This window comes from Ixodes scapularis, unplaced genomic scaffold (assembly GCF_016920785.2).
Source record: "Ixodes scapularis isolate PalLabHiFi unplaced genomic scaffold, ASM1692078v2 PGA_scaffold2__306_contigs__length_199485367, whole genome shotgun sequence".
In the NCBI taxonomy this organism is placed as follows: domain Eukaryota; kingdom Metazoa; phylum Arthropoda; class Arachnida; order Ixodida; family Ixodidae; genus Ixodes; species Ixodes scapularis.
The window spans coordinates 5,649,562-5,674,169 of NW_024609857.1; the positions used below are offsets into that span (position 1 = coordinate 5,649,562).

Genomic DNA, 24,608 nt, shown 5'->3' on the forward strand with positions numbered 1-24,608 from the left:
AACGCCTGCTTGGTTTCGTAAACCATTCTTTCCACTTGAACATTGGTCGCCGGATGACAGGGGGCAATTATGATGTGACGAATTTCGTTATTTTTAAAGAACTGTTCGATCTCGTCCGACACTAATGATGTACCATTGTCGCTAACTGCCTTGCGTGGCACGCCAAACGTTCCGAACAAGTTCCGGAGTTCCTGAATCAGTGAGCTTAAGTTGATACTTTTCATTTGACAAATTTCCAGCCATTTGCTGAAGGCTTCGGCTGATATCAGCAACATTTTACCTTCAATGGGACCAGCGAAGTCGATGTGCAGTGTATCCCATTGTCTCGATGGTCGTTGCCATGGAAGGCAAAATGTTGCTGATAGCAGCCAACGCCTTCAGCAAACTAGCTTCTACTGATTACCGAAATAAAAATGGAACTGAAAGTAGCGAAACTACTTCGAAAAGTAATTAAACTACAGTAACTTGAGTAAAGTAGTCGAAGTACGAACAAGTCTGATTAAAACGCTCTACCGTTTTGAAGTTGCAGCTACGCAAATGTGCCATGTTAAAAAAGAAAAAAAGAAGAAGAAATCGTTATGTCCACGCAGAGATTTAACATAATCGCCTTATTGCTTTTACGGTTCTGATTTTGAAGTTGTGTGTGATGAGCGAGAGAATTAATAACTTGGCGCCTAGAAACACGAAAATATTGAGGTGTAAATTTTTAGAAGCCTCAGGAAGAAGATGTAATGAGTACGCTACTCGAAATAAGTAACGTAAGTACGCTACACATTACTGTCTTGAAAACATAATGAGCACGTTACTCCGTTACCAAAAAAGAAATTGTATGGCAAATTGCTAGGGGTTGCATATGTACAACGCTTTAGCATAACGTGAGATTAGGTCACAAGATGACAATTTCCCCGATAAATTTAGCGGGAAAACTTAACTTTCGTCGAGGTAATGTGATGTCAATTTCCCCAATAAATCTAGCGTGGAAGCCAATTCGTATATAGGTCACGTGACACAGTCGTGTGACGTCATTTTTCCCACTACATTTTGCGGGGAAACCGAATATAGATTGAGCTCACGGGACGTCAATTTTCCCGCTAAATCTGGCGGAGAAACTGAGTTTAAGTGGCACGAAAAGTGGCCCCACGAAATCCAGAGCAACTCGGTTTATTTACAGTAATAATTGAGGCCGGAGGCGACTTCGCCAAAACGTGTGGAGTCAGTCAACAGGCCAGTTTCAGCACTCTGACTTTCATGGACGTCACATGGCCGTGGATTGCTTGCGGATGGCGAGAGAGGCCCCGATGATTAGGCAGACACGCCTCAGTGATTCATGCGCCGGAATTTGTCGGCCTTCAGATTGCTGAAGTTTGTCGGGGGAGTACACCGGTGAGGCTTGCATGAAAACAGCAAAGTCAAGGTGGGCCCATTGCCGGAGCTAGTCGATCAATGATTCCACGATTCGGAATCGATGCATGAGCTTGTTTCAGCAATAAAAAGTGAAGTTTTCTTTCCAGCTACGTTAAGTAGTAATTTGCAAAATAAGAAGAACCCAGTCGCGCTGTGACGGTCAACGTAAGTGTACGGCTATCTGCCATCGCGTAGGAGATCGCGATAAAGGAAAACCGATAGAACTACCTTTTGAACAATTTCCTGCCACACCGGGCTGCGGACATGAGCCTTAAACAAAATTTTCTAGATGATAAAATAGAGTCCATGCCGCCACTGCAAGATATCACCATTAAGATAAATTAAGTTACAAAAAGTTACAACCTGAAACAGCGATTATCGCTAGAAAACTTGCACCCCTCTTGCGAACGAAGCCCATGTTGATCGACGTAACCGCTGTAAGTTTGGTACGAGCTCTATTCACGAAATATTTCGCGCACTCTCGCGAGGATGCCGTCGGGGAAAGATCTTTTCGGTTTACAGACGCAACCCACTGCCGCCAGAGGTTTCGGTCATTTGGAAAGTGATGGAGCTTGGAGACATTGCAGGCGCAGTCGCAAAGGAAGACATCTGTAACAACACTCGTTGTTACAGATGTCTTCCGGTAATATTCTGCCCTTTCGGTTAGTAATCGTGCAGCCTATAATCAAACAATGATGTCCGGATGACCACGGGTCGTCATCATTGATTCAACTAGCTGTAAAAATATCTGGATGTTAAATAAAATAGAGGAAACCGCGAAGAAAACAACCGAACTTGGAAGAACAGACGCGCCCAAAGCGTCCATCCGGGTCTTTCGCTCCTTCCTAACCGCTCAGTGGAAACGTGAAAAATCCCGCTGTTCTTTCCCCTTTTCTCTCCCTCAGGCTCCATGTCGATGCCTGTCTTCGAATTCTTCATCAGCTACAACATGGCAGCCATTAGCATGTATGGACGATGTACACTTAGGTGATTAATTTCGGAAAGGGTCTATTCTCGGCGGCGAATCAGTTCGCGGCCCTCTGCGCATGGCGTGCGGTCATGACCCAAGAGCGCGGGCCGACGCCGATTGCAAAGAAACCTCTATGGCGGAAGTGTAAATAGGGTATTCTCAGGATGGTGAATTCCGACAAGCATCTTGAAGTTTAACTACTTATAATAGTCAATAAAATTGTTGGACGACGGGTAATAAGCATTATAAAACTTCTACGTAAAAGTGCACCGTTGTCGCAGTTTATTGCGATTTGTACGAAATACTATTACTCGGTATTAAAATATTATTTATTGTCAAGAAATAATAGTGATATAAAAATTAAGGCGAAGGAGAGTGATTGCGCAAGCGAGAAATAAAGAAGAAAACCCCGGTAACTTTTTTTGCAGTCAGTCACACTTACATTAACTGTTTTAATGAGTTGTACAACTCGGCTATCAAGCCGCTCGTGACATTTGGTAGCGCCGGTACAACGTCAGTGTGCTGTACATCAAACTAAAGTTTTGGGGTGTCGTATATGTGACAAGGGGTGTAACGACTACAGCCCCTTTTTTTAGAGTGTAAGTAGGTTGTTTCTGAAAGTTAACAGTGACGCGCGCGATGCGGAAGAGCGCGATGCAGCTAATGCGTTGATTTGTGTTTACTAACAAGCACTGACAATAGCATACATCAATATCAGTGAAATGCCCCATTGCCAGATTGGCTGGTATTGTTTTTGTTTTTTTAATTTCTCAAAAATGGATCGCCATTGCATGCGCCTATAAACACTGCGCTTCCAAAAGTGCTGTATACATCTGGCATTGTCCTTCGACATTGCGACTGATGTATCAAGGCTGACAATGCAAAGTAAATAAAACATCAAAAATTTGTCAGCGTCGGTCACATAAAAATTGCAGTGAACAGTACATTTCCGCGGGAATATGCGCATGTATGTTCATGGCCTTGCTACTCCACACGGGACAAACAATCGCAGCTGCTCTAACTATGCACGATATTTGTGAATTCTCAACTAAAGAGTGGCGGACAGCGCGGTCCCTGCATATATGGAGATGTCTTGCCATGAACGAAAGGGAGTTTCTCACTGCAAAGCTAAGGAAATCTGCCATCTTCTCAATCACCACAGCTACATTCGTCTGACCCTCCGTGAGGCTTAGTTTATTTTTTCGTGGTGGTAAAAATTCTGTTTGATTCTTTCGGCTGACAGCCGGTATTGGCGACTCCAGCGGAGTGAATGGACACCACCGAGAGGCTGGAACAGAAAGTTGTAGCGGCAAGTTCGCTCGCTAGCCTTCTTGAGCGATGCAGATATTCACGGCGTTTGGCAATCTATAATTTCTCTAACTCTAGCATGGACTATTGTTAGCCGCGCATGCTAAAGCGCGAGCTAGTTGCTTCGGAGGAAGCCTCGGCGGCTGCACGAGCGCTCGTGCAGCGAGTGCTCCAGCCAAGGCAGTCAAGGCTAGCCGCTCGCGCTTGCACAGCCTTCGAAGTTAGTCCATACCAAGGTAGGAAGGGAACCCTCGCAAAAAAATGTGATGTTTTTCTGTTGAATGGCTGTTGAAAAAAGTCATCACAAGATCTAAAATGTCAATAACTTTTCAACTGCCCTTCTCTAGCCTTTCCGTTGACTTTCTTTTGAATATTGGCCCATTTTGTAATAAAAATGTCAATAGAATTTTTGACGCCTCCAGGATGCTTTTTCTGTAGCTTTTCGATTGAAATGCTACAGCTTTTCAGCTGAAAAGCTACAGAGGATAAAAAAATATATTTACAGCTTAGCTATTCATTCAACAAAGCCTTGGAAGATTACTATGGCTTTCCACTCTCTTCAAAATTGGCTGCAGCAAAATAACGTAAAAAAAACGCGATTTTTTTATTTTGTAAGTAAATGGTGTCCCTGTGGTATTTGAAGGCACAACTACATACATCCCACAACTGCACATTAAAAATGAACACAAACACCATGATGATGAAGCACTTAACTCCTGAATCAAAGTCCCATTGACTGCTCCAGAGCCTTATAAAGTCTACATATTGAAGGTAATCATTTGGCCGGTGACCACCCCAGCACCTTATTAAGATTCCAAGTATTCCATCTTCTCCTCAGGAGTCTGTAAAAGAGAAAACAGTGTTTCGAAGTTCGTGGACGATGTCTCTCCCTAGAAGCCACTGGTACAACTAATAATAATTCGGTGCAGTTGCTAAAACAACATCCGTAAAAACGACTCATATAAGAAATATTATCGCTTCTCCGCATAGCATCATTGAGGACGAAGCGAGTCAAGGTAGTTTCTCGACTTTCAAATGGTAATTTGGCTTTTCTTTACTAGTTGACTTTTAATATGGTCATTAAAGTCACTACATCACTTACAACGTCAGAACAGCAGGGCATGCCATTCGAACGCCTGGACTCCAGCACTCACCTCATGCCTTCCGTCGTGCTTTTACTGCACGCACGTGCTCGAGGTGCACGAACACCGAAGGTTTTTCAAGGGTATTAGGCTCGCGCTGGAGGCGGGCCAACTGAAGCTGCTGCCTACCGTTCTCACGTCTTGTCAGACCATTGGGACTGCCTTCGAAGTTAGTCCATGCTAAGGTGAGACGAAGTATAAATACGAAGCCGTGAAAGTAGGTTTAAAAACATGGAATGAAAATCGCTAATTGTTTCAAAAACACATATTTTTGAGTTTGATGAGTTCTAGCCATGCAGATTCAAGGCTGTTTTCGAGATACTTACTGGCCTACCCCAGGTCCAAACTGGGATTGGCCCTGACAGTCATGGACGGAACACAGCGATGCACGACCTGGGTAGGGGTTTTGGTCCTCCTGGCGAGCGTTCACTCTGCCACCGATATCGTCGAGTTCCTGGTGGAGGACGGACCGCTGCAGAACGTCATTTACCTCAGCATCGACGGCGGCGTGGTCGTGGTGGGTGGCCGCAATGCCCTCTACAAGCTGTCCGCTGACCTTGATCTGGAGGCCAAGCAGTCCACGGGACCCCGTCCTGATAATCCCCAGTGCCTCCCGGACCCTTTGGAGTGCCCTCAGGGCAGAACTTTAACGGACAATGACAACCAGGTACTCCTGCAGGTTGGTCCTGCTTATCCCCTTGTGCTCGCTTGTGGGACCATCTGGCAGGGCATCTGCTCGTTCCATCATGTACGGAGAAACCTAACCCCCTCGAGATCAATGGATAAAAAATTGTACGTCAACTACGTTGCCTCTCGTGTCAGTACGGTGGCATTCTTCCTGGGGGCCACCTTGTTCGCCGCATCTACCTACGACGGCCGCCCGCTCGACTACCACCCATTCTCGGTGTCGGCACGGGACCTGAACTCGAACGGCTCCTTAAAGCTACACTCGTCGGACGATTCCTCGGCCTCCTTCGTCAATGTGGACCGGACGCTGAAGAAGTCCTACAAGGTGCGCTACGTTTACGGAACGAGCCACAACGACTTCGCCTACTTCGTCACGGTGCAGAACGCCGGCCTGGCTCTGGAACTGTTCGAGACACGAATTGTGCGTGTCTGCTGGGATGACCCTACCTTCCTGACGTACACCGAGCTGCCCGTCCGCTGTGGCAGGGGAAAGTCCAGGTTCCCGATCGCCCAGGCGGCGTCCGCCGGACCGCAGTCCCAAGGGGGCGATCGACTGCTACTCGTGGCCTTCGGCAAGCCCTTTGGGGGCCGGATGCAGGAGAACGACGCCAGCGCCGGCTCGGCCGTCTGCTCTTTCAGGATGCAGGACGTCGAGGAGGCCTTTCGCCAAGCCATCGACGACTGCAATGCCGCCAAGCCGACGTCCCAGGTGTCGCATCTTTTCCACGAGCCCGGCACACCCCAGGACTGTACGCGCTACGTAAGTTCAAAGATTTTTTCTCTCGTGTAAGCAAACTAAAATTTAAAAAAGAAAAAGAAAAGAAAAAAAAAAGAAGGATGGAAAGGGTTACAACACTGCAGCCGAGCATCTTCTTATCGCTCCTCAGTCAACGGGATTTCGACATTTATCAATAAGGACGCCGAAGTACGAATTACGAAGCGCGTGAACGCAATTACTAAAACAGAGAGGACCAAGGGGAGACTTGAAAGATGCGATGAGATCATGAGAACGTGATGCTTGTTGTGCGAGCGCACCTCGCCTTTCTTCAGTTAATAGTAAGTATTTTGAGCTTCATCATTTACTAGGACCCTTCTACCCTCTCAGAAGGCCCCTTTTTAAATGCTTTACCGAATGCCGTGACACGCGTCGTTCTTTTCATGGATATTCAGCTCGGTCACGGCTGACTTCGTTGTCGAGTTGCTCACTGGCACTGCAGTGAACAATTGAACAGACTTAATATCGTATTTCTTTACTAGGATCCAGTGGATAAGGAGGACTTATGCACGCCCGGCATGAACTCCTACATCGAAGGGAAGACGTTCCTGTCCGGAACCCGGGTGGTGCACCTTCAGGACAGGCTGGTCACGTCGGTGACCGTCCTGCGACAGAATATGAGCGACGTCGCCTGGATTGGGGACAACAAGGGCTTCCTGTACAAGGTACCTGAACCAACTTGAACGACCTTCAGCGGTGCCTGTACCTGTTAAGACCCCGAGTGTAGCGAGCTAAAGGGCCGAACGAAAGACGGGGTTTCAAACAAAGTGAATCATGATCCAGGTTGTTAAAGTTTTTCTGCACCAAGGAGTCCAGGGCATCCAAAGCCTACTTGACAAAAGATCACCCATTTAGTGTTAATTTCAATTTTTATTTTTTCCAAGGGGAGACGTTAGGAAACCTTGGTGTTAAAGGCGATGAAAGTCGCCTGACAGGCGCTCCTGCGGTCCCGGACACAGCCTCACATTTTTATTATAATACACGTGGAAAGAATCTCACGGAGAAAAAACAGTTTTCTTTGCGGATCTTAACCCAAGCTCTGATTTTGTGTTTGTGCATAATATAATGTCAAATTCCACCTTCGTACCTGTAGGTCTCATAAAACGTAAGTCGTGGAAACAGTGGTGGATCTACACTCTGAGAAAAAAGGGATCGCAACTTAGTCCTAAAGGGGAATGCGCTGCCACAACCATTACTCCGGGACTAAGGGGAGGGGACCAATGTTTGCGCCCCTTCCGTCAGTCCCTCAAAGTTGGACACAGAGGACTGATTTCTGCACCCTTGCATTTATGCCACTGAAACAAAATGTTGCGCCCTTACTTTATTTATTACTAAATTGCGCCTTTATAGCCCAAGGTGGCGCATGTCAGCGTCAAATACAAAATTTTGTAAAAAAAATATGTTATCTTCGGGGTAGCCCTTTTCCACGATCATTACAATCACATTTGAACAGCGCTTATTTCACATCTGCACACATAATATACATATAACATAGACAAGGGACTAGAACACAATTGACACACACACACAACGCACACTTGACGACACGCTGATTCAATATTTTTTTTTCTCTATTGGACAAGCTAATTCAATCGCCACCCCGAAAGGCTACCGGTGCGCCTTTTTTACTGATCATTTGAAACGAGGACGTTTTCAGAAAAGATTGAAGAACCATGTACGGTGACCATTTTTAATTTTGATGAAACAAATATGTTTTGCTGGCCCCATGCCATAGAGAATAAAAAAAATCCTTGTTTTTTAGAAGAAAAAAATTTGTCTTCGCGAAGAACATTCGTAAGCACCCTTTCAGTTACGTGCGCGTTTTGCGTATCGCGCGATGGTGGCATTTCGGGCGGCTTCCCCCAAAAAACTGTTCCAGCTTAGGGTCAAGAAATATTTACTGACAGATTAGGTATAGGAAGGATTGACAACAAAGTATTAACCACCGAGTATTAGGGTCGTTATTTTTACAAAAAAAAAAAAAAAATCGCAAGTGCTGCACATTGAACAATAACGCTCTCGATTAAGTATATGGTTCTCCGTATGTAAAAAAATCTAGAGTCCTCAAACGTTGCCAGTGTTGTTTCCTATATATAGTTCATCTGTGTGTGAAATATTGTTTTCCGGGTTGACGGAATAAATTTACGAGAATTGCTCACACAGGGGCATTTGACTAAAATGCATTACTTTGAAAATCATTTAAAAAAAGGCAATATTTATTTTTACCGATACTCTCCGATATTAACATTAATAATATGTACTAACAGAATCTGCAAAAACATAATGCAATATTTTTGTGGCTTTGAAGGTATAAAGCGAGAAATAGGGCCAAATTGGCGCAAACGCGGTTGCCATAAATGGGGCGTGGACATACCACATTTTTTACAGTTTCATTATAATTAAAAAGCGTAAAAATGCCATGGGGTGGTGAGGAAAAGACAAATTGACAGCACAGAGGTGGACGTTAGTTTTGAAGGGAAACTCCTAACACATATTCTTGCAACTGACCCAAAAATGCCCAAGGCCCGAGAGCGATCGAGAGGCGCCACCCAGTAACATGCTTCGCGGTGCCTGTTCCAACAGCTCGCCACCCAGTAACATGCTTCGCGGTGCCTGTTCCAACAGCTCGCCACCCAGTAACATGCTTCGCGGTGCCTGTTTCAACAGCTCGCCACCCAGTAACATGCTTCGCGGTGTCTGTTCCAACAGCTCGCCACCCAGTAACATGCTTCGCGGTGCCTGTTCCGACAGCTCGCCACCCAGTAACATGCTTCGCGGTGCCTGTTCCGACGGCTCGCCACCCAGGAACATGCTTCGCGGTGCCTGTTCCAACAGCTCGCCACCCAGTAACCTGCTTCGCGGTGCCTGTTCCAACAGCTCGCCACCCAGTAACATGCTTCGCGGTGCCTGTTCCAACAGCTCGCCACCCAGTAACATGCTTCGCGGTGCCTGTTCCAGCAGCTCGCCACCCAGTAACATGCTTCGCGGTGCCTGTTCCAACAGCTCGCCACCCAGTAACATGCTTCGCGGTGCCTGTTCCAACAGCTCGCCACCCAGTAACCTGCTTCGCGGTGCCTGTTCCAACAGCTCGCCACCCAGTAACATGCTTCGCGGTGCCTGTTCCAACAGCTCGCCACCCAGTAACATGCTTCGCGGTTCCTGTTCCAACAGCTCGCCACCCAGTAACATGCTTCGCGGTGCCTATTTCAACAGCTGGCGTGTAGCATTTCCGTCTACGCGACATAAAGGAAGCAACCGGGAGCCACTTTGCGAACAGATCATCCTACAACCTTGGCGGTAACTTGATATAGGAGGTAGGGTGCGGCAGAACCTGAACGTGCGCCGCCTGTGAGCGACAATAGATCCGCCGCCGTGGAGGGCCACACAACGCCAAAAAAAAAAAAGAAAGAAAAAAAAAACTGCGAAAAAAATAAATCAATTTCGATTGATTGAGATTGTCTGTGTTGGGGCGTTTACAGGTAGGATCGAACGACCACGTCTGGTCGGCATTTTTTTATGTTTAGCAAAAGATATATTTTACTTGTGCAACTGCAAAAACATATTCGCACATTTTTTTTTGGTAAATAAAATTTCTTTTGAGGAACGAAAATCACAATGTCGCTGTCGGTATACGTGAAGATTTTTTCGACTTGCCTTAAACCGTCCCTTTGGATATTTATAAAAAAGAAAAACTGTTGTCGCCTTAGGTTTTATATTTTTTGTGCAGAGACTGCACATAAAATAAAAGGGGGAAAACATGTATTTTTGATTACTGAGCAATTCAGAGCTTTATAGATCCGAATCTTAAAAGACTGGGAATTCAAATTTTTCAACATGATTTGGACGCGCTTGTTTCATATTCGGATAAATTGTCGTTAAAATTGAAAACGATAACCTTTCTGGAAAAAAAAATACGCTGAAAGGTAGACAGGTTACCAATTTTGCAATAATTGGAAAATCAGCTTACAATAAAGGTCATCTTAATTTTCCTTCTATTTTTCACAGATCAAGACTCATAATTTGTCCTATCAGGCCCTTCAAATTTCCTTTGCCATACATCTGTATTTTTTTAATTTACAGAGCGCTAAACATACAGAATCCGCAACGGGAGTAGAGAAAGATAGGACGTTGCCGATTTCAAATAAGGGCAAGAAAGTGGTCGAAAAATGTAGAAAGTCTGTGAGGAGAAAGCACTGTGACAAAAGTTCGGGAAAAATAAGAATTAACACAAAAGATTACAGGTGAGTTTGAAGCATGCACAAGAAAACAATTTAGCCACAGAATATTTTTGCGGCCTTGCCTGTAGTGATCACCGTTCGTTTCTTCACAATGGCACCGCAGGCTCACGACCTCGATCTGCTTATTGCCAGCCATAGGAGACTTTACTTTCAAATATATATCTTTTCTGCGTCTAATGTTCTTGCTAAAACAGCTGCGGTTGCGAAATGTCGGACCGCATGCACTGCCACAAGTGACAGGACTCAATTCCACGCACAAGAGAAACGGAGTCCCACTCCTTTGCTTTCATCTCCCCGATCGCTTTGACGTCAGCTTTCGGGAGGTGGATTAGTTTCCTGTTCGGGGAAGTTTAGTGTTCAGTGAGGCCACCATCTCTGAGGCCGACTTGATAACCGACGTGGTGGGCCGTCGGAGGTTGTACAACGTTGCCTGGTGCTTGACACGACGCCCGATTCTATTGTAGGCACTCTTGCCATGTACAGTTGCGGAAAAAATCCACTTCGCTGACGCGTACTTGTTGCTCTGCAGCTCATGTGGTTGGCATTTCTTCTTGATTCCGAGTCAAGAGGTCCAACGCGTCAAGAGGTCCAACGAGTCAAGAGGTCCAATATTGGACCTCTTGACGCGTTGGACCTCCTGACGCGGTGGACCTCTTGACTCGCCGTGGATCTCTTCACTCGTTGGACCTCTTGACGCGTTGGACCTCTTGACCCATATTGGATTTCTTGACTCGTGCCTCGATGTGTCAAGAGGTCCAACGCGTCAAGAGATCCAATATTGGATAGCTTGACTTGTTGCATCTCTTGGTGTGTAATATGTACAGGCAAGGGGTGTGAAATAAGTACAGGAAAAAATTGAGAAACAAAAATTATGAGGGCACCTAAGCTTTCTCCTACGATGTGAGAATGCGCGAGCACTAGCTTTTCCCGAGTTGTGCTGCCGCAACGGATAGCGTGCTAGTTGCGCGATCAAGAGGGCCTAGGTTCGAAAGCAGGCCAAGAATGGTTTCGTACCAGTATTGTACACGTTACTAAAAAAAAGTAATCGATTACAATTACTATTACTCTTGGCTAAAAAGTATTCGATTAGATTACTTGATTACTCGACGGCAAAAGTAATTGGACATTACTTAAAGAAGTAATCGTTACTTTTCCGATTACTTTATTGTGTGAAGACACATCTTTAGCGCTCATTACAATGAACTACTTCCAACCTATATTTCACATTTGCACAAGTATTGAAGAAGAAAAACTGGTTCCCTCTTCGTGGTCGATGCACCTTCACAATGCGGACACAAGCATAGAATTCGTTTGAAGACGTTTAATGATTTGGACGTTCGCCAGTGTGTGTGTGTGGGAGGGGGGGGGGGGAGCGGAGGGGGTTCTAGATCTTGTTAAGCTTGAGCAAGGGTTGTCGCTCAAAGTTTGCGTCGCTCATTTTATTATTCACATGTGGATGAGCTCGCATGTTATACAAAAGAGCAGCAGCTCCAGGATTTGAAACGGATCATTTGTAGTATCCATTAGCGGCAGAGATCGCCCCGACCACTTCTCAACTCGAAACATTGCTTGTCACAAAGCCCACGTAGGGGAAATGGGGAAATATTTCAACTGCCTTTGTTATATTTTGCATCCGCTTTAGGCATTCTTCGGTTCTGGTTCTCCTACGGGCTGCGAGTAGGTACCCTAAGCAGGATATTTTTATTTATTTTTTATTTCTATGTGTGCGTGCGTGAGGGGGCTAGTTTGAACCAAGGACTCACAAAGCTACATTCTGCTTCCTCAAACTTCGCCCTAAATGGCTTTTGTCACGCACTGTGGCTTCCCTGGGGCTTCCCACTCCCCAGTCCCAGCTCGAAAAAAAAAAAAAAATAAGCGGACATTCCACAGAAATTGTACATAGAAAGAGATTGACCTCGTTTCCTACAGCTCTGCAAAAATCTTTTTTTCCGTTCGATAAAAAAAAGCGTATTTTATTTTGTTCATTTTATAAAAAAAAGGCGTGTGCCCGGGGGGGGGGGGGGGGGTCCCGTAAACAAATTGTAACGGTTACAAGTAATTTTATTACTTTAAAAAGTAATCAGATTACTCTTCTGATTACTGCTTAATAAAAGTAATCAACTGATTACAAAATTACTCCAAAAAGTAATCGATTACAAGTAATTTGATTACTAGTAATGCGTACGGTACAAGTCTGTTTCGTACTCACGTAACCAGGAAGGTCACGTGACCAGTCTTTTTTTTTTTTTTTTTTGTCAAAGTGACCACAGACGTTTTTTTTTGTTTGGTCACATGAGCAGATAGGTCTCGTGATCAGAAAAATCACGTGACCAGGGAGATCACGTGACCAAAGATATCACGCAACCAGAGTTTTTTTTTATGTTGGATTGCGTTGTACAAGTCACGGATTTTGACGACGGATTTTGCCGACGGCTTTTTTGCTGACTGAGCCAGGTAATGCTTACGCATTAAAAAAGCAGACAACAGAGATGCTGACAATAAAGGCGGAGAAGCAAAATGTCGAAAAAAGAGCCAAAAGTTGAGCTGTGAAGACTTCCACACGGCAGGGGGAATCTCACGAACACGGCTTTGATGAATCGTTTCTGGCCGGTAATGTAATCAGTGCCCGTGCGTATAACCCGAGATTTGCTTGGTTTCTAAAGCGACAGATACGCGCGCGCTGGGCTCTGGAGATCACATGCTGGGCACTGGATTTGTAAACACCAGAAATCATTGTTGTTATAAACTGTCAAGCTTATGGCAACATTCGTTTGTCGGGGACCTCTGTGACTTCGCTCTTCTACGCCTGACCACAAAGTCGTAAATCTGCATCTCCCGTGTTGCTCTCCCCCTCGAATATCGAACACGCAACCGGAAAGTTGTTAAAATTGCACAATTCGAGAAGCTTTTTTTTTTTTTTTTAAGAAGTGGCTACTTCGACTTCCGGGTTCGAACTAATTGTAAAACCATTTTGAACATATCTTCCGTCACATACGAAAAATATGTCCATAGTTATTTGCTATTTCGACGTCTACCATCACATTAAAGCACCATTACAGCGTTTGTCGTCAGGATAAATGAACATAGTTTTTTTTTTAATTTCTGTGTCATTATTTTTAACCGTTGTAGTAATTGATATAATTTGTGCACGTCCCGTCAAAATAGCTTCATTGATATTTTGAATTCCTTGGTCTTCGAGGAGCTTGATGAGACAGTTTGGCCTCGCGCAGATGGCGTGTAAAGTTACTCATTTTTTCCGTTCGCCGTGGCCTATTTTAACTATAGCACTGGACACACTAGATCTATAGGTTTCAAAGATCGACGTGTTTTCCGACACGAACAATTCTTCAATCCACTTCAGTCTTTATAATCCAATTTTCTCAAGAATTATTGAGCAACTAACCCACCATCTTACAATTCCAACCGACTAACACATCGCGTAATTTTAACTAAAAATAAATGATATTGACAGACAAGTGTTCGGTAATTCGTGTCAAGAGTGCGTAATCATGAAACGTTCAGTTTCATGATTTATTTCACCGCATTTTCAAAAATAAAGAGCAGTAAAGGAGTTACATATAGCTAGCATAAATATTTGTGGCTGCTCCGTGCTTTTGAGTAAGCCATCGGCCCAAATTAACTCGCTATAACTCGCACCGGTCACAACGTTTCAAGAAGACAATGCTCGCATTCATTTGCAACACTCTATGGGACGCCAAGTGGCATAATCTGGGCTCGTTTAAAGACGCCCTCCAATGATATTTGAGCTTCTTTTTATGTTGTGTTATTTACCTCTTTAGTGATTCGGTGAGATCAGTGAATAAAAACTAAAACATAAAATAGTAGTGCATCATATTGTTAATAGAACATACGAGAATCCGGAATAGACAAAGTTACCCAAGGAAGTATTTACGATTACAAATACTGAGTTACATGAAAGGGAAGGCTAAACGCGAGATGGCTGAGGTACATTTGTTGTTTATATCTCGGGATTTTAAGAGACACTTCCATAGAAATGGCGTAACTGAGTCCTAGAACAGAGAGACTGGAACACAGATATTAAGTTCTACAAGTCCAAATTATGTCACCAGGCACTATACATTATTTAACACTCAAATATATATACCTTGTGGCAAATAGTATCTGTCTACTTGTATCCAATGGCTATGTAGTACTTGCATAGCCCAATATAATTCAAATAGTTCAAACAGTCAGAAACCGTCACAAGCAGTCCCCCCCGTCCCCATTACTAGCAATATCATTATAAACAGAGAAGATAAAAATAAGGCTCGATGGACCTCTTGACGCGTTGGACCTCTTGACGCATTGGACCTCTTGACGCGTTGGACCTCTTGACTTGATGGACCTCTTGACGCGTTGGACCTCTTGACACAAATTGGACCTTTTGACGCGTTCGACCTCTTGACTCGAATTGGACCTTTTGACTCGTTGGACCTCTTGACTCGGCTGTCACGTGGCTATTGGACCTCTTGACCATAAGCGTTTCTTCTTAAAGGGGGGGGGGGGGGTGCAACGATTTCCGGACTTCGGTGAAAAATTTGTGGAAGTTGACCTCTGACACTTCTGAAGTAAAGAACAGAAAACAGATTTCGCCTGCGTGTCCTAGTTGTTGCGTAAAAAAAAAAAAAAGATAAATATTGGCATTTCGGGCACCCCTCAACTCACTCCCAGTCTCCAGGGTCGCTCATTCGGAGTGCCGTGTAGGTTCCCGTGTGCTATCTCGGAGGACGCTTTCTCTCTGTCTCTCTGCTGACAATAGCGGGCGCTATGCTGCAGCTTAGAGCCGAGCGAGGTCACGTAATCTTCTCGCCATCGTTCCATCGGCTGCCACTTGCGGCTGCGGGTGGGGGAAACAGCTCGGCTTTTGCTTTTGGACTATGCAGCGGAATCGCGACATTTTTAATGAAGGAGGTGTTTTTTCTATCCTCCGGGACACGATAAACAACGTAAAAATTACGAGATGCAAATTTTTTAAAACATAAAATTGTTGCACCCCCTTTTAAAGTGGCTTGCTGCACCATCACTGACGTAGGTCACATGAGCATACCCAAACTGGATTTCACGATTTTCTAAACCGTTGTCATATAAATAAAGTTAAAGACAATCTCATTCAATTGAATTTTTTTTTTGTTTTTTTGCGTTGTGCAGCTTTTCACGGCGCCGGAACTATCGTCGCTCACAGGCGGCGCAGGTTCAGATTCTGCCGCGCCCTACCTCCTATATCAAGTTACCGCCAAGGTTGTAGGCTGATCTGTTTGCAAAGTCACTCCGGTTGCTTCCTTTGCGTCGCGTAGACGGAAACGCTACACACCGGCTGTTGAAACAGGCACCGCGAAGCATGTTACAGGGTGGCGAGTTGTTGGAACAGGCACCGCGAAGCATGTTACTGGGTGGTGAGCTGTTGAAACAGGCCCCGCGAAGCATGTTACAGTGTGGCGAGCTGTTGAAAGAGGCACCGCGAAGTATGTTACTGGGTGGCGAGCTGTTGGAACAGGCACCGCGAAGCATGTTACAGGGTGGCGCACCACGATCGCTCTCGGGCCTTGGGCATTTTAAGTCACTTGTACGAAAATGTATTAGGAATTTTCCCTTCAAAACTACCGTCCACCTCTTTGCTGTCAGTTTGTATTTTCCTGACCACCACGTAGCATTTGTACGCTTTTTAATAATATAAAAATTGTGAAGAATGGGTATGTGCACTCCCCATTTATGGGAACCACGTTATCGTCAATTTGGCCCTATTTCTTGCTTGATAACTTCAAAGCCACACAAATATTGCATTATGTATTTGCAGATTCTGTTAGTACATATTATAAATGTTAATATCGGAGAGTTTAAAGAAAATTAAAGATGGCTTTTTTTAATGATTTTCAAAGTAATCCATTTTTAGCTTAATGCCCGTCGGTGAGGAATTGTCGTAAATATCTGCCGCTAACGAGGACCACGGCATTTCATGCACAAACAATATACAGAGCAACACACTGGCAAAGATTGAAGAGCTTAGCCTTTATAGATACGGAGAAAAAAAATCTTCTATCCAGAGCGCTCTTGCGCAATGTGCCGTATTTGCGATTTTATTTCTCAAAATAACGATCCTAATACTCAGAGACTTATCTGAAAACGCCAAGGAGTTGAGTGACCAACTCAACCGTGAACGATGTTACAAATATAGTACTGCTTTCGCACCAATATTGTTCTTCAATATTGTTGCTAAACATTTCAAGGAGTGGATAGCGGTCATCGCGCCAGTTCTAAAAAAGTCAAATTTGGGGGTTTTACGTGCCAAACCTACGACGGGCATCTGGCACGCCCCAGCGGAGGACTGAGGATTAATTTCGACCACCTGGGGATTTTTTGACGTGCAACCGAAAGCTCGGTTACACGGCGCCTCCTCCGCAATAAGCCTTCGTCATATTGCGGGCACCTCGGTCGGGATTCGAACCCGCCACCTGGGGATCCGTAGGCCGGCGCTCTCGCGTCGGAGCCACCGAGGCGGCACGCGCCAGTTCTTGAACGGCAAGAAAGAAAAGGACGACAGGGAGAGAAAGTTCGCGAGCAAGTATGAGCCGCTAGGTTTTCGAAGGTCTTTACAATGATATGTAAATAATGTATATATAAATACGGATTGATATAAGTGGTGACCCGGACGTCCCGACAGAACACCAAGGCGAGCAGCGACGGCAACGGATGTCTCTTCTGCAGCGCAACAGTCCCAAGTCGCGGCCCTCGCCGTCCGCCTTCCGCCATTCTGGCCCGCAGATCCGCAGTTGTGGTTTGCGAAAATAGAGTCGCAATTTGCCTTGCGGCGCATCACAGACCAGCAGTCGCGGTTCCATCACGTTGTAAACGCGTTGACATCAACAGATGCAGCGGAGGTGCGCGATATTATCCTAGCATCACCCACGCTAACACCCTACGACATCCTCAAGGCAGAACTAGTTCGACGCACCAGCCTATCCGAACAGCGACGGCTACAACTCGTGACTACAGAAGAGCTGGGAGACAAAACACCCTCTCAGTTATTGCGTCGGATGAGGCGCTTGTTGGGAAACGCCACCATTGAGGACTCACTTCTGCAACAATTGATTTGCAGCGTCTACCCAACGACGTCCGTATGATGCTCGCGTCAGCAGAGAGCGCAACCCTGTATGACCTCGCAAATGTGGTGGATCGCATTATCGACATATCAACGACACGCCGCCCGGAAGTTTACGAAACAATTCGATCTCCACAACAGCCCTCAGATTTCTGCACCGCCATGGAGCGACGCACGGATCAGTTGACAAAAATGGTGGTTGCTCTTCGCCCTTCACGATCGCCATCACAACGTCGAAACAACTCGCCAGCCCGCTGACGTAGCAAGTCCTACAGCGCTGCTAACCAACAATGTTGGTATCCCCGTACATTGGGCACCCGCGCCCGGAAATGCACTTGAACGGCGCCGGGAAACAGCAACGCCAGCTACTAGCGACGACGAGTACGCCTGGCCGGTTGCAACGTCGTCTTTGCCTGTTTTTCTCCCAGATAAGGACACAAAAATTCGTTTCCTAGTTAACACCGACGCCGAGGTGTCAGTATTGCCTCCAACAGCTCAAGATTGTCGTAATCAGCAACCCTCGCAACTTAAAGGGACCATGAATGCAGTTTCGAAGTTTTATTCGACGATTTGAATGAATGTCAGGCACGTCCCAGATGCTGTTGACCAAGTTCTAGCCCGAACAGAGGTTTGGGTGTCGCACCAATCGAGCAAACAGGCGCGGTAATAATCACAGTTTATCATACACAGTTTGCCCACTGTAGAATAAGCCTGTGGTAATCGCAAACCACGTGATCGAGGGCCTTGTGTTAATGAAAGTACATTGTAGAACTTAACTCATTACATATTATTCACACAATATAAATTATATTGATAACCAATTAATTCAAAAAGAGCGAACGTTGCTCAAATAATTATTTAAACTCGTAAAAGCGCCCTCTCACCACGGATGGGGTAACTAACCACATTTTATGTTTCGGTTTTATTGTTTTGCTTTTCAAGATGGCGGCCCCCATGGCATTTTGTTTACCCGCTTCTCTTGTCCGCTTGCGTTGCGTTTTCGCTTTATTGTGACGTGCCCGCTGGACGACAATCACAGGTATTTTATTCACGCAAGAGTTATTTCAAGCAGGCAAGTGTTTATTTTTGCTCTACATAGTACAATTTATACGAAAACGTTACAAACAGCACATGCAATGATGCGGTTGCTGGCGGGCATTAGCGAACAGACACGGTAATACAAACAGCTTGAATGTTAGCCCTCAAGCTATGTGCATAAAAAATGATAAACCTAAGCTCAACAAACTTAGTCTAAACAGGTAGAGGTAAAGTCGCGGTAAAGGTATTTCAAAATAACTATCGATAAACCATGCAAAAAAAAAAAAAAAAACTGCACAGACTCGCCAGTTTTACATAACGATTGTGATTACAAACCAGTTGCTTTAACAGTAACTACAGGCTAATGTGGAAAATAATAAAGCTGTGTTTGGAGGTGCATTTGACCTGCCCGCCCTTTTCCCCGCCAAGATGAATGTTCAATACACCTGGGGGGCTATGTTCGACAAATATTTCGTTTCTCCTAAAAAGTAACGGAAGTGATCGAAGTGAGGATATTTCATCTGATCGGTTAGAGGCTCAAACGATGGAAGTTCCCTCTTTCGTCATTTCAGCCTCTAACCAATCAGACGCAATATCGTCACTTCCATCTCTTCCGTTTCTTCTCAGGAGAAACAAGACATTTGTCGAACATTGCCCCCCTGGTCAGTTTTCTATGAGATATGTTGGATCTAGCCAGTCAATTTCTTCAGCACAATGTTTAGCTGTTAGGTTCGATGACAGCGCGCCTTTACAACCCTCCGTCTCCTGAACTGCCTAACGGGGCTACTGGCCCTTCGATAGAAATATCACCTATCATCGACAAACTGTAAGCACCTAGAATGCCACTTTCTGACTAGCATCACCATTGAACATTGTCGTCCATGGAAGCAACCTCCTGGTTGAGCATTCTTCACTCCTCGCCCTCGCCAACAACCTCACCTAATCCCGTTATTGCTGATCACTGGTGATGTACACCCGCCGGCAATATGAAGGTGAACACCTTACCTGGATTCTTGCCTGTTTTACGGCTCCCTAAAGCTATGTTAACTCTCAACATCTCAAATGGTACGTGGCTTTGGGTCTGAACTTTGCGTTCTAGCCCTCTTCTGGAACAGAGATTGTTCCAAAACTTGCAGGAGCGTCAAAAACAAGAAAAGGGCTGTTCACCTTCATATCGCTCACGGGTGTACCTTCAAACTCCGGCTCACGCCCAACCTGCCCCTGGTGTTCCCGTTCTGTGTTTGACAATGTCGCCACTCTCCAAAGCAACGTTTGCGATTTCACTAGAAATACGAAGATGTATCTCTCGCTTCTGTATCAATGCCTCTCCTCATTATCAACTGAGTGGCTCTGTGTGACGTGCCAGCTCCCTCCCCTGGCCAATGAACTCTTTCCATCCCCTAAGCAGCACGGAGCCCCTGCGTACCCCATTATCATCGCCAGATCTACCAAGTAGTTCTCTGACCCGCCTCCGGCGAGCGACAACATCGGCAGCGTTCACCGTTCGCACGACAACTTCGCGTTTGGCATAGTTGTCGTGCGAAAAGTGCGCGATCGGAGTCTACAGACTCCAATCACGTTTGGTTTTCCAACGTTTGCTTCCTAAAGAACAACCTTCCTGACTTTAAAGCACTGAAGTAATCTTTCCCGAATACAATATTCGCTGTGTGCGAGACATGGCTGGACGCCCGTCTTCGGTGGGTACTTAATGGGCAATTAATCAATCTCACACAGTTCTCTTTATTCCAGCAAGACCGTCCCTCCTTGGGGCGAAGGCGTCCGTCCTCGCCATGCCAAAACACCTGCCCTGCCAGCGTTTCGACTACCTCACCCCTCCGGGTCTAGAAGCCATATTTGTCGAGGTATTTTGCAAACATGGCAAGCTTTTTCTGGTGTCTACCTACTGCCCACCTTCCCTCCGTGAACAATCGTACGCCCTCCTCCAAGAGAGCCTACAGCGCGTCGACCCCAGCAAGTTCTCTGCACTGTTCATCTGATCCACTCGATGACATTCTGTTAGACGTATCAAAAACTGCTGGCCTCACCCAACTTCATGACGCCTCATTCTACATTTCTCGAAACAGTAATGCTACATTCCTCGACCTCGTCCGCACCAATAATCCCGCCTTATCCTACCGCTGCGCAGTGAAATCCAGCCTACCAGACAGTGATCGCAGTGCTCGCCTCACCAATATTTATTGCTCAGCCCCTAAGCGAGGTCATCAAGCCAAGAAGTTCCAGCAGTTCTAAAAAACCGATTCCCCTCATCTCAATCAGCTTATCCACCCCGCTCCCCGGTTCATCGTGTTTGATCACCCATTGGCTGACGAGGCTGACAACCTCTCGCTCAACATATCAGCAATTCAGCACAAATGCGTTCAACAGGAGGCACGGCAGCCTTCCATGGATGACAAAGGAGATTGCAGTCTTAATTAGACGTAAACACTGGCTATTCAAAAAAGCACCTCTAAATCACACTCATCTCAACCAAGCCCACCAGGCACGTACCGAAGTCAAGCATCTCATCCATATCTCCCATAACGATTACCTACAGCAACTAGGAGCAGAAGCAACCTGCCAGTCCAAACTCTTGGGCATGTTTTCACTATAAAAAAATGTTCCATGCGCTGGTCTTCACACATCACGGCAGGCCCTATTCTAATCTTGACGGCATAGCACGAGCTCTTCTCTTACCAGTTTTCTCAGGCTGCAGCATTACTTGACCCTAACGCACCTAACCTTTGTCCCACCCAACCCACAACTCTGCCAGTCATGGCCACACCAGCAACCACACTCTTCCATAGTCATTCTTCAGTGTGAAACCTACGAAGCCCTTGCTTGTGTCAACTCCTCTCAACGCCCTGGACCAGACAGCCTCCACCCTGCATTGCTTAAATCCTGTGCTGGCCATATCTCCCCCGTCCTCACTCGCCTCTTCAACGATTTTCTCTCCCACAGCTGTTCCTAAATCCTGGAAAGTTGCGTCACTAGCGCCTCTCAAAAAGGGACACGGTGCCCCCTCAAGTCTAACACCCATTCATACTGACCAATCTCCATAACCTCCATCGTTTGCCAAACAATGGAGCCCCCACCAATACGGTTTCCGCCCGGCAGGAGTTGCGAATCGGCCCTGGCAGCCTTCACCCATGCACTCAGCACCAGCCTCGACAACCCAACTCCGTGCGAGATCGTCCAGTTAGACTTCAGAAAGGCTTTTAACAGCGCAGACCACAGCTTGCTCCTATCCAAACTCCAACAGATGGGAATCTCCGGAATGAGGAATTAAAAATTTATTTTTTCACAACACTACCTTATTCTTCAAGGGCTCTTTTCATGATTTAGCACAGACTGGAAACACTACTAATAGGTAGGGTGTTCACTCAGCTAGGTTATGTGTGCCATTGCGTGTCAAAGGGGCTTTGAGCAAACTAATTGAAGAACACTTTGTTCAAGCTCAAGAGAAAAAAATCTTGTTCTTGACCACTGGCTAACACAACATGATGGCAGCAACTGGTTAGTTGTTTTCTTCCGGTGACTTCAGAACGAGGTCTACTGGCTCGACAACCAGCTGTGGTTGTCGTGCTGATGGGAACAGTTCCAGTATTCAGGAGCTTGAAGTTCCAATTGCCAGAACTGCTCCACAGCTTGCATGCCCAATGCTGAGACCACTCGTAAAAAGCAGGAGTTGATCTAAGTCGTCCTCACAGTTTGCAACCTGGTTCGCAGCTTGCAACTGCATAAGGTTTTCCTTCTCAAGTGCCTCATAGATGCCGGAAACTGCTATGCGTCAGCGTATCCCAGAAACTCTTTTTCAGATTAATGACTTGAAAGGGGTTTTCAAGACAGCCCTCCCTAAGACAGATCATGATGAGGAAGAGCTAGAGCCCTCCCAGCCACTATTTTTTCCCAGATATGCAGAACTGCCGTTAGTGCACTTGCCCAACCATTTACGCAGTTTGTCATATGACGAGTTGCAGAATATTGTCAAGTGATCACTTGTGGCTGCGACATTCATAATTGCATAAGAGATCATAGAATAGATGCCAGAACCCTCATGGGGAATGTTATGCCGCAATGTCAATTTCGGTGGCCACATTACAGCTATAATCTGTTTCAGCCCAATTTGACAAAGAAAAAACACTGCCGCCCTTTGGAGCTAATCAGAGCAACGAAGCAAGTTTTGTGAGAGCTCTCCGTAGGAGGAGTATACTCCCACAATATGTTGTCCCGTCTCTCCGCTAAATGTTCCAATTGTCTCGTTTGTGCCGTAGCTTTGGTAACGCCCTGTAAGCTGCAGAACGATGAGTCAACCTAGTTCCAGTAACAGTTCGCCTCAAGTACGAATATGAACAGCAAATGTTCATGCCAACCAAGGACGAGGGTCGACAAATTTCCCAGCGTACGGTCTCTGATTTTCTTCTTGTGACCCAGAGGATGAGCTGCCTCTTGAGTTTCTCACTTCATCCCCCTGGTTACTGATGGTCCTTGTCTCTGGTGTCCGGCCCTTGCAACTTGCCTCCACACGTTTGTCGCCCTCGTGGTATTCCCTTTGATTCTCCGAGGAACCATACTGGAACAGGAAGGTAACAGCATACGGTGAATGGACGAAGTGAGACACACATACTCAGGGGCAGATCCAGAACTCCGTTTTGGGAGGGGGAGGGGGGGGGGCAGACAATTTGTAAGGATACTATTCTCCCCTTCTTTTGTTTGCACCGGGTTGTGCAACCATGTCAAATTTCCCTCTGAGAAGGGGGAGGGGGGGGGGGCATGACTTTGGAGCAAAGGGGCGGCCAAGGGGCCGCCCCGTCGCCCCGTCGGAAGAAAACCAAGGGGGGGGGGGCGACATCGTCGCCCCTTGGTGAGGGGAAGAACCAAGGGGGGGCGACGGGGGGCGGCCGCCCTCGTCGCCCCCCTTGGATCTGTCCCTGCTTATACTTCTAAATTAGATAAGTACTGTGGGTCTTACTGCATGACGTGCCAAGCGGAGATAAATTATGTCTGGAGCTTGACAGGGGGAGGGGGGGGGGGGGGGTCTCGACGCATGCTGAACGACAGGTGCCACATGCTGCCATACCCACAGGGTATCCTGAGGAGAGCGAGAAGACAGGTGTGAGTCCAGGAAATTGGCATGTTTGAGCAACACTTTTTTTTAGAGGCGCCTTCCCGTTAATTCCCTTCAAGGGACATCCATCTGACTAGTTAATTCAGAATTATGTTCAATGTTCAATGTACCCAGTCAATTGACTACTTAGCCTGTTTGCAAATATGTAACTGGTAAATTCACTTTTTATAATGTTGCGTGTTTTTTTGTTTTGTTTTTTTATATGTTATACTATGATGCCAACTTCTCTTTTATGTAAAAATTAAATAGCGCAAAGGTTAGACAAAGGACAAAGGACAGAACATGTAGACAGGACAAGCGCTAACTCACAACTGGCGTTTTAATAGAAAAGAAGAGAAGGAAGCAGCATAGAAATACGCCGAAAAAGGAAGAAAGAAGATTAATAAAAGGAAAAAGTGAAAGGTATATACAAGAATGAATAAAAGAAAACAAGAAAATGAGAGAAAGGGGAGCTGCGTAACTAAATTAATTCCTGGGAAATTGAAATTAAGAAAAGGCTGTAGCTTAAAGAAAGAAGAAGTTGAGAAGACTAGAAGTTCCCGCTGAATCAACCTCAAGTTGGCCACCGAAGGTAAGTTAATTCTTTTTCAGTTAAAGCCACTGAAGGTGCACTCACACAGGCGTCTTCCTTGTCTTTGATGGTTAAGGCCTCGTAGATTTCTCGCGAAGTTTTATCGCGGAACCGTCGTAGGATTTTCGTTTTTTCAGGATCGGTTGGCATTTACAGTCTCTGACATGTACTGCGAGATGTCCCGCTGGAGTTGAATTGAGTGAGGAGGCGTGTTCCCGCAATCTGGTGTTGAC

At 45.8% G+C, this 24,608-nt stretch overlaps 1 pseudogene; it reads left to right on the plus strand.

Moving 5' to 3' along the window:
* Positions 1-5,191: 5,191 nt before the first annotated feature.
* Positions 5,192-24,608, plus strand: part of LOC115323028 — a 40,583-nt pseudogene continuing 21,166 nt past the window's right edge.